Here is a 14,824-nt window from a genome sequence, read left to right on the forward strand (position 1 = left end):
TGGCTTTTAGGTAAAGTGCTTTGTAAAAGATGTGTCTGAATTAGCCTCTTGGCCCTGGGTGAGGCTGTGGATTAGATTCTCAGCTCCCCAGGAAATTAAATAAAGATCCCATGTGTCCATCCAAAACTAAAAGCATAAAAAGAAGAGTAATTTTGGATGAAGTCTCTTGCCTTCCTCTGCTCAGGCTCCTGACCCCTATGAAGTAATAATAGGGATCCTCTGTGTCAAATGAGTTGTTGCAAGCCCTGAAGTAACTAGCACACAGGTGGTTGGATTTTTTCATGAGTCCAGTACACATAAAGAATATCCCCCTTGCAGGCAGTAGGCCTCTAATTTGAGAAGAAGAGAAGTATTATCTATAGGCCTATTTTATCTATCCTGTATCTCAGGAAGTGTGTACAGGCCACCATGATTTATGCAAATGAGGGGCATGAGAGCTTACTTTGGACACCATCTTAGAGTGCTCCCCCTATGGAAACCCACAGCCAGAATGTTATGATGAGTGTCTATATGGAAGAAGATGAGGGCCATGTGGGAGTGTTATTGTTGGAATAGTGGACTTTGTGTGGTTGTTGGAAATGATGAATGGGTCTACTTTCACTTGAACTCCAGTGTAATGCCCAGTGGAGACTGTGTTGTGGAACTGACCTCAGAGAACTATTGCCATGAATTGTGTTGGCATATTAGGGGGCCAGGCATGAGAGGAACCTTTGGAAACTGAGATCTAGGCCCCGGTGGCTTTGTCCACAGCCCTGGGAATCTCAGGCAGGATTTTATATCATTTTCTTGTAAAAGCCTTTTCAGGTATAGTTGAGAGCAAAAACAAACATGAAACTCACATTTTAGACCCCAATGGGCCTGGATTCCTGTGATCTTTGGCAACTCTTTGGAGGCCTTGCCTTCAAGAGATCTCCTGAGTTTATATTGAAAGGAGATTCCACACTACTTAATGGCTCCTAAATGAATCAAAACCCACAGTGCCATCTTCTTCATTTTTGAAATATGGCTAGGCCAACACCATGAAATATTTGAGATTCCCATGACCAGAAATCACTGGAGAACCTAGAGATCTCCTGTTCCTCATCATGACTGAAGCAGACAGTGCCTTTTTTGACTGACTGGAGTTCATGACAATGGTGAAGAACAGAGATGCCAGTGATTTGGAACCCTCTGGGAACTGGGCCTGTGGCAGTGGAGTGCACGTGTGTGTTCCAAAATCTTGTGGTTCAGCCATTTGCTTTTAAATGACAAGTGACTGACATGATGCAGGAAGCAGACCCTAAAACATAAAGGCATCTTGTTGCAGGAAGAGGTTTTGGGATGATGCTTAGAATCAGATTGCTACGCTCAAGTGGAAAGATATATGGGATAGCATCCCAGTTAGTGTTTTCTCTTGCAGACCCTGACTCACCCCACATGACAGAACTCCCCCATCACTGTGTCCCAGTTGACCTTCTTTTATTTTATCAAGGAAACAATAATTTCCCAGGGAATCTGCAAGAAACACCATGAAAACTGGGGGATGACCCAATGTCTTCAAAATCCACACAGGAAGACATTCATACCCCAGTTGCCACAGTTACTTACAAAAGGAGGATTCAGCCCTCCTGCCTCATGTTTGTATTGGAAAATATGAAAAAATATCCTCCTGTTCACAAAGACGTAGACCAAGCTTTGATGGTCTCACTACAATTAAGCTAACATTCCTGACACCAACCTATATTTCAAGTGCCCAAAGCTCAAAGACAGGTTGTCAAGAAGTCATTAGGCCAGCACAGCTCCATGTTTGTGGAATGTTTAACATGTCCCCTACATTTGGGATTTCCTCTGCCACCCCCAAGGTTGTGAGCTCCTAAGAATTTTCCATTCCAGATATGTATTCACAGATTTTCTTCCTCTCCTCCTCTCATTGTTTCTTACTTGGGGTGATAGTCATGTCAAGGAATAAATCTGATTGAGAGCGGGAAGATTATTGTGTAGCACATGTTGGCATACTTTTAGACTCATTTTCCATTTTTCTGTTTGAAATATTGAATCTCTGATACTAATCCATACCCTATTAGACTCTGACTACTTATCCTAAATTGGATAAAAATAATCCTAAAAGAATAGAAGTATCAGCAGTTCATTGGAGGCATGGTGTATATTTGGACTTGCCTTTTGCTTTGTCAAGGATACGTTTTATAAAACCAGTCACATTTTCCTTGTAATACTTCTCAATGGATTTTCAATGTTAACAAATATGTAACTTCCTGACTGCCTGTCTCTGTCGCCTGGGTCACATTATATATTTTTATATACATATATAAAATCCTACTTGCTATCACAGGTACATTCTTGAGAATACTCTGACTTTGGCAAATAAAAATTCTGTGAAGAAATCACTCCCCCAAAACACTGATTGTACTGAAAATTCAAAATATGGTGAGCTTCATACTTCAACAAGTTTATATATAAAACCATGCATGTGTCTACTTTATCTTAAAATAGATTCTCAGATTCTTGCTCATGGCTTCCCCAGTAGTGCTGTGAATACGCTAAGAGACTGTGTTCTGGCATGATTGCTGACTTCCCTTTATATCTTGGATAATATTTTCTCAGCCATGGTTTTAACTATTCCTGAAGTCTTATGTGATATCCCAGCAGTGCAGTCCTCTAGGGTTCCTTTTGTGGCAGTATGGTTTGCTTGTGAGATGTGCCCAAAAGCTGGTGAGTGAGACCATGCAAGGCATAGAGGTGAAATAATTGGGTTATGAGAACTTAACCCAAACTGTGTATTTTTCCCTGATGGTGTTTAATGGGATGGTAACTGCAGGCAGGTAGAATAATGGCTTGAGGAGGTGGGTCAATGATGCATGTATTTGGGGTATGTATTTTTGATCTGGTGAGTGAGTCTCTCTCTCTCTTGTTTCTTGGGGCCATGTCCTGAGCTGCCTTCCTCTACCACAGTCTCCTGCCGTGATATTCTTTCTCACCTGGGGCAATGAGTAATGGAGCCAGCTGTCTATGGACTGCAATCTCACCATGAGCCCCCAAATAAACTCTTCTTTCTAAAATTGTTCTTGTTGGGTCTTTTGGTCACAGAAGTAACAAAGCTGAGTAAACCAAGGGGCCCCTGGATTCCTGGCATTCTTGGGGACAATAAGCAGCATACTCTTAGTAATCTCACTGACTTCTTTTGAGTTACTTTAAATACATGATTACATATGGCCCTTAGGATAAAAGAATTTTTAGGACTAAAACAAGTTATTAGAAGAAAAACAGATTCTTAAATGAACATTTCACTTTTTAAATCCTGAAATGAGAGAAGCGGGTTCAAATTCTTTCTGTGATAGTCTGTAGTGACTACCAATGGCTTCTATAAGAACTGCCTGATATTATTCCAATAAATGAGAAAATCATGGAATTTGACTTAACTCCATCTCAGAAGTGAGTCTTGTCCAGGGTGGCTGGAGCAGCAAGACCATGTCTCCCTGACTGAACTGGGTCTGGATTCGAGGTATGAGCACAGGTCTTATGTTTGAGAGACCAAGCAGGAGACAATGTCAATTTACTGCTGCATCTTTGCTGACCTGATGGAAGGGAAGGAGGCCCTCACCCTATATGAACACTAGGAGACACCAATGGGAAATGTCCATTCCAAAACTCCCAACTACTTCAGGAAGAGCATGCACTGGAAGTCTTTGAGCATCTCACTCAGGGTTCCCACACATTCCATAGCAAAGACATGACCTTTTAAAAATGCCTGCTTCCTGGAGAATGGAGGGCCAATGACCTTCATGTTCTCAGGTAGTGTGGCCACACCAAGCCTCTGGGGAGCCCTTCCACCAGGTGGTCAATGTCTTCAGGAAATATTGATAATGCATATGAGACCATCAAAAGCAAAGACTTTTTAAAGTAAGTCAAGTTATAGGATTAGCTCTGTAACATTCTTGTAGTTAGCTGTCCAATGGTGCTCTCCACCTTCAAGATGAAAGCCACTTTCTGTCCTGTGACAGATGTTTTTCTCCTAACCTCAATCCAAGTCAGTTTTTCTTACCATTGTATTTGGCTGCAGTTCTTCTGTGTAGTTAAGGTATGCATCATTCATTCAAAGCCTTGTAGTGTAGTTTTTGAATCTCTGACATCAACAGAGATATCTGAAGTCTTTTGGTCACAGAAGAAACAAAGATGAGTAAAACAAGTGGCCCCCAGACTTCTGTCATTCTTGGGGACAATGAGATAGAGAAAATTTAAAGTCTGAGGTCATTCTTGTTGCAAGGTTTAAAATTATATCTGTCATCTCAATTTGCTTAAAAGTATTTAAAGCTGGAAGTATTTGTAACAAAAACCTATGAAATTACTCTGAATTGAGGATTCAATAATTTGAAAGTATAGTTCTAATACTGAAACTTAGATAGTGCCACAGAGTACATGGATTTTATGCAGTGAGAATATATTGTGCTTCGTGGAATTTTTCAAAGATAGAAATAACTACTGCTTATTTTTTGAAGAAAGGAAGGATTTTGAAAAGTTCATGCAATTACCAAACTATGAAGTTCAATGCACACACTGGGTTATGCCCTCCTGTGCTACTGGGCTCTTAAAGAGGCACAGAATGATCCCAAGAAGTTAGAGGATGATGTGACAATTTCACAGAAGCCTACAACTTCCTGCCACTGCTGTCACCAGGGGGCCCAAATTCCCAACCCTAAGGCCAACTGGTTTACAGAGCCCAGCATGGGGCACATCTCAGTGTGTCATGGCTGCAATGCACTAGTTTGGATGGATCCCAAGCTTCCATGAGAGGAACTTCTAGAGGCCTCAAGGGCATCTGCATCATGGTCCTCCTTGATGACTGTCATTGGTTTGTGCTAAACCAGCCAGGACCTGAGCTTCAGTCAGAGACTTCAAGTGTCTCATACAGTTTCTTCTCTGCATTTTCTTTTTACCCACATTTGTATAAATGCTATTTGCAAAAATGAGACTGGAGGGTGTTCCCCCCAGGGCTGCAAACACCCCAGCTACAGCATGTTGTTTCCCAGTCCCATGAGAGAGCTGGAGGTCTCTGTGAAGGCTTTGGGCACTTCACTACTTCTGTGGTGGGGAGGGACACATAGAGGGCAGCCCATGCCTATGAGCTGGGGAAAGACAGAGGACAGGCCACCTGCCCACTGCACAGGAGTATCCCTCAGATGTGTCACAAGGGTATTTCTTTACTCTTCAACCCGGGTGACTCTGGATTCTCTGGCACCATCCCCAAGGCCAGATACTCTTGCTTCTGTGGGTATTGAGGATGGAACCAAGAGCCTTGCACATATAAGGTGAGTACTCTAACACTGAACCACAACCCCAGCCCAATGTTTTGTTCTTTAATTGAAACTCACCCCTGTTATTTTTGTGAAACTGTGACAGTAATCTTCAGATAGAAAATTCTGGTTTTATTTTTGGAGCTTCTTATGCATATGCTATTTTTGTATAAATTAGTGTATACTTGCATTTGGAAACATGGTTAAATATGTTTTACCTCAGAATAAGGGTAAATAGAAAGATGGTATGATAATCTCCATATTAAGAAGGGAAAATGATTCATTCACCAATTGGATTTAAAACATTCTGGTGTATGACATGATTGATTGCATTTAAGAATAAATACAGCATTCTATTTAAAATAGAGATGATTATTCTTCAATAATAAAATAAAGGATTGTGTCCAACTACAACTAAAAGACAAATATTAAAAAAGAACAAAACATTGGAATATAAACTTGTTCTTGTTAGGGTCTGTAAACAAGTCAGGATGGTGCCTGGCATTTTGCAGAGGGAGTGGTTTGTGAAGTAACGCCAGCGAGCCATTAAGTATGGAGATTCCTTATTGGTTGACTGTTGTATCTAGTTTATGTTAATTAAGATAAGCTGTGTGGAATATATATATATATATATATATCCCTCCTGTCCTACAATAAACGGCTCCGCACTCCTGCTGTATCAATGTACACAAGTTGTTTGTCACCCCCGGTTATTTTGCTGCAGCCTGACTGCGCCATGTTTTTAAATTATTTTGCAAATCAGTCCAAGACATAATAAAAAAATTTAAGGATACACGAAGCCAGACATGGTGGTGCACACCTGTAACCCTAGAGTCTCTGGAGGCTGAGGCAGGAGGATCTTGAGTTCAAAGCCAGCCTCAGTAAATTAGTGAGGCCCTCAGCAACTTAATGAGACCCTATCCATAAATAAATATTTCAAAAAGTGCTGTGAATGTGGCTTAGTGTTCAAGTACCTTAGGTTCAGTTGCCGAGAGAGAGAGAGAGAGAGAGAGAGAGAGAGAGAGAGAGAAATGTAAAAGGGACATATAATAAAATATGTAAACTGCCTAGCACCAGATCCATTTGTGTCACAGCCATTTGAATCTTCTGAATTAAGTTCTAATTGTTGGGTTTGCTATAACTTGTTTTATTCCCCTATTTTAGCAACAGTACATTCAACTTTATCTAATAATTATAATATGTGTGTGTGTGTGTTTTGTTAAGTTATAAGCATCACTGAAGGCACTCAAAGCTTTTAAAATACAATGTAATTTGAATTTTTAAAGTAGCCTTATTGGAGTATAACTTACATATCATAAAATTCACCTGGTATAAAAATTCAATGTAAAGTGTAAAATTCAATATTTTTGGTAAGTTTTCAGAGTTGTGCAAATAATACCATACTAGTTTTAGAAAATTTCCACATTTCCCCAAAGATTTTCCAAATCTATGTACTCTCAGTTCCCATACTGCAGATTTTATAATGTATTATGTTTTGCTTTTTATTCAAGAATGTTAGGTGTGAGGTGAAGAAGAGATGTAAGGGATCTAAGCACAGAGGCTAGCATCTCTCTCTTTCATTTCCTCCCTACTTTTATGTATCAAGTTTATATTTATTTAATACTCAGTTTGTACCATATTTCCAACTGTCCTCTGCCAGTTCAATGTCACTCATGAAAAGGGCTGTCATCTATAGTGTGCTAATGGAGTTAAGTAGTTTAGTGGTTAAAACACCTAAGATTTATTTTAGTCTATAGGACACATTTCTGAAATGTTTTTATGTATAATTTAAAATTTAAACACATGGAAGAGAAAAACATTTAACAAACACAAGTAATATCACCTTATTTTACATGGTGCCCAACTAATTAATAAGTACTTTAGTGTCCTTGATTTAATTAATTTACTATTTTTTTTATGTCTACCTTACAAGAAGAAATTTTAGACAAAGCAATAGTTTGTTAACAGCAAAACTAGGATTCAAAACTAAGTATATAAAGTCACATATGGGAGAATACTGTTAACTAACAGTGAAGGTAGTGAAGGTGTAGGTTGTAGAGATAGAGAACAGAGACAAATACACAGGTGCACAGAGATTCCATATGATCACAGAGATCACATGCTAGAATCATATAAAGAAGCTTCCAGTTCTTCCTCACACTCAGGAATAACTTCTCAGCTCTTTGGTATCCTAACATATTTCCCTGAAGGATATTTGATATATATTGTCTTAAGTTTGCTCAACTATAGGCATAATGGTATCATCCTTGAAAATAGTCTTGCAAGTGAAGCATGGAGGCTCAGAGAGATATTTAACTGGGTCTAATTGTGATAGTAAATATGATAGTATATGTGACTCCATTTTGTTTTGTGACTCCATTCTGTAAAACAAACATTCCAAGTACATGAGTAATGACTGGGGCAAGATGTTCTTTTCCTTTTGCTACAGAAACATTTAAGAACATGAACCTAATGGGGTATTGTTTCTGTAACTAGGGTAATGGGGCCCTGTTTCTGTAACTGGGGTGATTGGGTTAACTGTGATTGGTTAGGCTTTCCTCTACCTGACTGCATTCTCCCATTTGTGTAACCTGGCTTGCTTGCATTGACTAGACCCCCATATGTCTCTTTTGCAGTTTTCAGGCTTATAAGGAGTGCCCTTGCAATTGTTCAGAACTGATCAGTGGAACATCTTTATGTTCTGGTCAGTCACCACCAGTGTGCTTCAATAAAGGCTTGATTCAATTATATGTGAGTGGTCTAGAAGTCAGTTTATGAAACCCGGGACAAAGCTTTAACCATAACACTGGCATGTATAAGAAACTTAGTAACTTATGCCTTGTGGGGGTATCAGGCAGAAAGCAGCTGTTTACTTGAACAAACAGGCATGGTCACTCTACCTCAGCACATAAACTCAAAATGGAGAAGCTCACAGCAAACTACTGCTTTGCAGAATGGAGTAAGAAAGGTTTAGGCACAGACTGAGACAGGTGTTCTATACACCATGGAGTCATTAGGGCAGGCACAGACTGACAGCTGCTGTTCTACACTCCATGGAGTAACTCAGAGCAGTCACAGCATGAGAACTACTGTTGTGTACACCATGGAGTCACTCAGGGTAGGCACAGCCTAAGAACTGCTGTTGTGTGCACCATAGAGTCACTCAGGGCAGGTGCAGCCTGAGGACTACTGTTCTACACACCATGGAGTCATGAGAAAAGGCACAGCCTGAGAACTACTTTTTTACACATCATGGAGTCACTCAGTGCAGGCACAGCCTGAGAACTAATATTTTGTACACCATGGAGTCACCCAGGGCATGCACAACCTGAGAACTGCTGTTGTGTACACCATGGAGGCACCCAGGGCAGGTACAGCCTGAGCACTGCTTTTCTACACACTATGGAGTCACTAGGGCAGGCACAGTCTAAAAATTAATAATTGATTATTACCCAAATTAAGAAGTGAATTACAACTCTGAATAGGGAACACTTGGAATTTAGTCTTTGAGTGACTCCTTTAAGCACATGTTGGTGGCCCTAATGGGGAGAATCACAACCTCTGGAACAGGAGTCCACTATATTTTTCCTTTGCTAGCAAAGCAAAAACTTATTTTTCCTTTTTCTCAAAACCATGTTCTCATCATTGGATTGGAATCAGGGATCAGGACTGAGCTTTCAATAATAAAATGCCACTAGGCAACTGAACTCCAAAAAGGGGGGATATGGCTGTTTATTTTCAGAAGTATCTTTGCTTTGTTAGTATAAAAAAAGGATATTTTAACCTTATCACTAAAAGCAACCCCACTGAATTAATGTTTTAGTGCACTTTACTACCTAAGAATATACCTACTCTAGTTCTTCCTTGGAAACTACATCAAGTGCCTGAACTAGAAAGAAAGTTCCCTTTAATTCTGGTGAAGTGCTCAGATATGCCCAAGAAATTATTGCTACATTAATATATATATATATAGTTGTAGATAATTTTATTTTATTTATTTTTTCTATGTGATGCTGAGGATCAAACCCAGTGCCTTAAAATTAATGTTTTCCAATGCATATATTTGTTTTACTACTCATTTGAGTGTGAACAATCTATTAATCATACATAATTTTTGAGAAACCTATAGGATCACTTAATAAAAACCCAAACAAACTCATTATGCAAACCTAACATTACCACCAGAATTGGAGCTATTTCCAATCCATGCCTGTATATTAATATGAGATTACATGTACACTTAAAACATAATTCATTTTTTTAAAATTTGTAAGAAATATATTATGTATAAGTCCTGAGTTATATTCATGAATCAACTGGAGAAAAATTAGTAAACATATATATTTCCCTATCAAAACACCATAGTTATCAAAGTTTTTAAGAGGTGTAGTGAAAAAAATGCATGTTATCTGATATTCATATTCATTTCATAACAGTAATGTGACTGACAGATAATTCAATATGAATCCTCAACTTATGTTAATACCAAAATTGAATTTGTAGGACATTTCAATATACCTATGAACTCCTATGTGTTTCTTGAGTAAAACATTGAATATTCAATGCCAATGGTGACTGTAGATTTTGTGTCTTCTTCATCTTCTATATTCTGCCATTCTCCATTTAAAAATACTAATAATCATATAACATATGAGATACATTTCTATATCTCAGAACGTATATATTTTTATCAAATTTTATACATATTTTCCAATGTACCTGCTTATGGATTCTCATGGGGGCTGACATTATCATTCACTACATCACTCAAAACCAACTGTGAATGATAATTCATTATTAAGCCTAAACTCTTTGTTCTCCCCAATAAACCTACATACTGTGCACATTTAAGTGGATGTTGACTAAGACATTACATTATTAATGGTACACTTACTGTGTCATCATTTATTGACTTATAGGATACATCATTGCGTCGCAGAATTTATATATATATATATATATATATACACACACACTCTCACACACACATACTATGTATCCAAATTCCCCACCTAATGTCCTTCTGTGATTCAGATCATACATGATGTTATGTTTTGGTCTAATTTTTTCACTGATACATTCTTAGGTATTTTCATGTTTCCCAATACTGATATTTTTCCTCTAGAATGACTCCTCACCCAACTCAAAATTTCATGTTATCTCTAAGTTTATTCTATTAACTCAATTGAATTTCACAGTATATATAGAGTTGATGTTGCACGATCTCTTGGCAAAACCCAAACAACCTTATTGTACAATACTAAACCTAATATTACTTCAAGACTTAGAGCTATTTTGAATCCATGCCTCTACATGAATATCAGATTCCATGTGTATTTAAAACATAACTTAAATTTTTCTGTTTAAATTTGCATGAAATATATTATGTATTCGTCCTGGGATACATTCAGAAAATCCTTACAATATGTCCCCATTGAGTCATGTGCTAGTACCAATTTTCAGCAGCTAGCAAGAGCCAACCTTTAACTTTTCATGAGTTTTACAAATCAGTGTTAAAATATAGTCATTGGGCTGGGGATGTGGCTCAAGCATTAGCCCGCTCGCCCGGCATGCATGCGGCCGGGTTCAATCCTCAGCACCACATACAAACAAAGATGTTGTGTCACCGAAAAATAAAATAAATAAATAAATATTAAAAGAATGCACTGCCTGATACCCTTCATCTTTAAAAAAAATAAAAATAAAAAAATAGAATATAGTTATTATTTGAAATTAAATTATGACTCCAACATTTGTGGCTGATGAGCAAGCACATTTGGTACAGTGTTTGCTGCAAGCTGACCTACCTCTGGAGCACAGGCTTGGACTTATCTGGCTTGGGATCGGATGTCCTGACTTGGTGCTTCTGAATGCCCTGGAAACCCAGTGCCCAGACCTTCCCGCAGGGTTTTGAGGACTCAGCCCCACCCCCACCAGCGCATCTCCCACCTAACTGCAGGGCAGCATCTTTACAGCTCCATCACGCTGCGGTCCCACACTGGAGTCCTGAATACCAGCAGCCACCCTACTTTCCACCGCCCTAGCAGCAGTTGGCTTACACTCAGTCCGTGGATCCCTACTCACATTTGAGTAAAGCCTATGCTGCAGCCATTAGCCCCCTGCACCAGCCTGTGGCCGCCAACAGTCAGCAATGGTCCTGGCCTGGCCGCCAGAGTCAGGAGGGGGCCGCCCTGCCTTTACAACTAGGGTGCCTGGCCGGCCTGCTTCCTCAACTCTCTGGGATAGAGGAAGTGCTGTGGGCGTCCTCGGGGATGCCTACAGCCGCTCAGATCTGCTGTTGCCCCACATGCACACCCTGAATGCTACAGGCCTGGCAAAGAACCTGAGGCTCCACAACATGGCTCACCAGATAGAAGAGGTGAAGAATGTCATCCCAAACCTGCCTGGGCATGATCAGACGGTAATCTGCAAAGGTCCCATTTTCCATGGCTTAAAACCCCCTGAGTCTCCCCTGTCAGAAGGAGCTGGTGATAGCCCTGATGAATCCTATGAAGTCTTCTGCTCGGTTCTGGGAAGATTGTCTCTCTTCAGCTCCACATCCAAATGTAAGTGACTGTGGCTGAAGTGCAGAGGTGATTGTCATTTTCTGAATGCTTAAAGGCCTCTCTGCTGGGAGATGTTTTCAAAAAACAAAGCCCAAAACTGGCTGATAGTTGTGGGAAAAGTTGGGCAAGACTGGCCTGAAACTTCCAGCTGGGAGACAGAAAGCTGCTCTTGTGATCCTCCTGACATTCTTGGTGGAAGGAAAAGCTGTTCACTTGGCTTGGGGCTTTGCATATGGCTGTGAAGTGGAGTTTTCTAGTAAGCCAGTGGCCAAATATTTAACCAGGCCTTACCTAGGAGAGTAAACCAAGATGGCAACAAGAAAGAATAACACTGTGGGAGGCTCAGCAAGTTTGTAAAGAATTCACGGACCTTCTCAATCAAGACCAAACACACAATGGCAACAAAAGGCACTCCCTGGTCTTAGAAACCTACAAACAGAACTGCTTGTCTTATTTTAGCCTGATTACCCACGGGTTTGGCAGCCATGTCATCTGTACTCCTGTGTCTGGGGTGCAGAACTACATCAAAGAAGCCCTGATTCTCATAGACAAATCCTATATTAACCCCAGAGACCAGAGTTCAGCAGATTCTAATGAGACTCTGGAGAAAATTGAGAAGCAGAGGGAGTAAAACGGAGGTGAGCACAGGGCCAGAGGGGAAAGGACAGAGGAATCCATCTCCACTGGGACAGACTGGAGGCACCCTTGCTGGGGGAGGAGATTCCAACCCCTCTTATCCAACTATCCAAAGTCTTCTGTCACTTGAGGCATGCAGGATCTTGACCTGCCCTCTGGGATCCCTGCGGATTCTCTAGCACTGCAGTGTCTGTCCTTGAACACATTATCCCAAGGTGACAAGTATTGGTTTTTGTTTTGTTTTTAATTGTTCAGCCTTTATTTTTTGGAACCCCATCCCTCCTTTCTCTGAAAGTGGTGCTACAGAGTTTTAGAACCTTCTCATAAGTTCCCCAGGGCTGACAAGAAATCATACGCCTAGCTGTTGAAAGTTTAGATTAATGATATTCAGATTATCTACCTACCTCGGTGATGGTGCACTCCAGGAGGAGGCAAAGGTACCATGTGCTCTGCTGCCAGTGAGCAGGTGCTACATTGGGGCAAACCTGGTGCACAGAGGGGCCTTCTTGTTGTAGGAAACTTGTAGGAACAATTTCTACTGACATTTCATTTTTATTTTGTCTGTTTTTTTTTAACTTTGAAAGTTAACTCTTTAAATGGGTGACTCTTTGGAGTGACACATTCCTGTAAGGAACTGAAAGTTTTATTTGCATATTTATTTCAGATCTTGATTTTTCAAGTAAACTTGAAACGGGTGAGAACTAAGCATTTGCTGCTGCCTGTCACCCCTCAAACCCCTGTGGAGGCTCTGTATTTTGAGAAACAGTGTGTTGAGTGTACAGACTTATTTATGCATAGTTTAATGGGATCTGTAAATACTGGTGCACTACTTACAAGTTTTTGAGAAATAGGATTCAATTTTAATATTAACTTTTAATTAATAAAAGTTAATATTATTATTTTAATGGTGGTGGGGTAATTTATAACATGTCTTTAAATTTTATTAATCTGTACACAGGGTATGAAGAAGCAAGAGGATACACAGTTTTGTTCTTGGTTTGGAAGATTCTGTTTAATCAGGGATCTCTGTTCAGAAAGCAATAACTTCATATCTCATTCTTGTGAGGCTCATTCACTGTAAGGTGAATGTGTGTTATACTTGATATGGATAAAATGGAGGTTTAGAATTGAACTCCCTGCATGTAAATATTCCTCAAAGCAAAGTGTGCATATGATACCTGCATAATAAAAGTATTCTTGATAGAATCTGTGCAAAAATAAAAAAGTAAAATTAAATTATGTAAATGTGAAACTAATCAAATCATATTAAAAATACAGGTAATCAATTATCAAAACTCACCACTTTTGCTTTTTTATGGTGTCTTGCTATGCTCCCTGCACTTCAGGCTGTTTATGTGTCTTCTGTGTGTGTCGGATAGAAGTGTTCCATGGTGTGTGATTGTGTGCCTTCCAGTCACATCACACTGACTTGGCCATGATGGGAATAGTTATAATAAAATAATTACAAAGACTGGAAACTAGGGCTTTTATTTTCCTTATTAGTCTATTGTCAGGCAAAGACTAATAGGCTTATGACCAAGATGGTTCAAATTCTAACCTCTTAACTAAAAAAGAAATGAGAGAAGGAAGGAAGAGGAGAAAGGAGAGCTTCTCCCAGTGTGCTAACCTTCATATGTTGCTTTTCTCTGCAGACATCTATGATGCTCTGCTGGCCTCTGTCTTGCCTTGGGTGTCCTTCAGCAGCTCTTCAGAGATGTCCAGTAGCCATGGCCTTGACTTTGCAAGTCTAAATCAGTGAATGGTGAGTCAGCTGTTGTCTCTGCTCCTTCCTCAGCGAGAGCTTACATCTTTATTTCTGTTCCTATAGCTCAAAAATTAATTATTTGAGTTTTAATGAAATTGAAGAAATTGGAAATTTCATGTTTTTATTTATTTTAAATTTATTTTTATTTTATTTGGATAAATTTCTTCCTTATTGGTTGCCAGTAAATACTCATAAAGTAAATTTAGTCAGAATGGAATTATTGGAGCTATTCATTATTTCCAGTTCTACCAAATCTTTTTAGTTTGAGAATAGACTATGAAAAGGTTACTATTCCAGTGAGCTGATCATGAAAAACTAAAATGTATAAATAAGTAAAAGAGCAAATGTCAGAGCCAATGGGATTAGTCAGCAGGCCACCACACAGTATCTCTGTGATGAAAAGAGTCCATGGCTGCCTGATGGGCAATGAGCACCATCCTGGGACATCATATGAGAGGAAGCCAGAGGAAGGTTGTTCTGATAGTAGGGATTTCCTTCCCAGGTAGTATGAAGGAAGCTGTGAACTTGATTTTTGGAGATGCATCATTCCATCTTAGGACTCCAGTATC

The sequence above is a fragment of the Callospermophilus lateralis genome, unplaced genomic scaffold, assembly GCF_048772815.1.
Source record: "Callospermophilus lateralis isolate mCalLat2 unplaced genomic scaffold, mCalLat2.hap1 Scaffold_84, whole genome shotgun sequence".
Lineage (NCBI taxonomy): Eukaryota > Metazoa > Chordata > Mammalia > Rodentia > Sciuridae > Callospermophilus > Callospermophilus lateralis.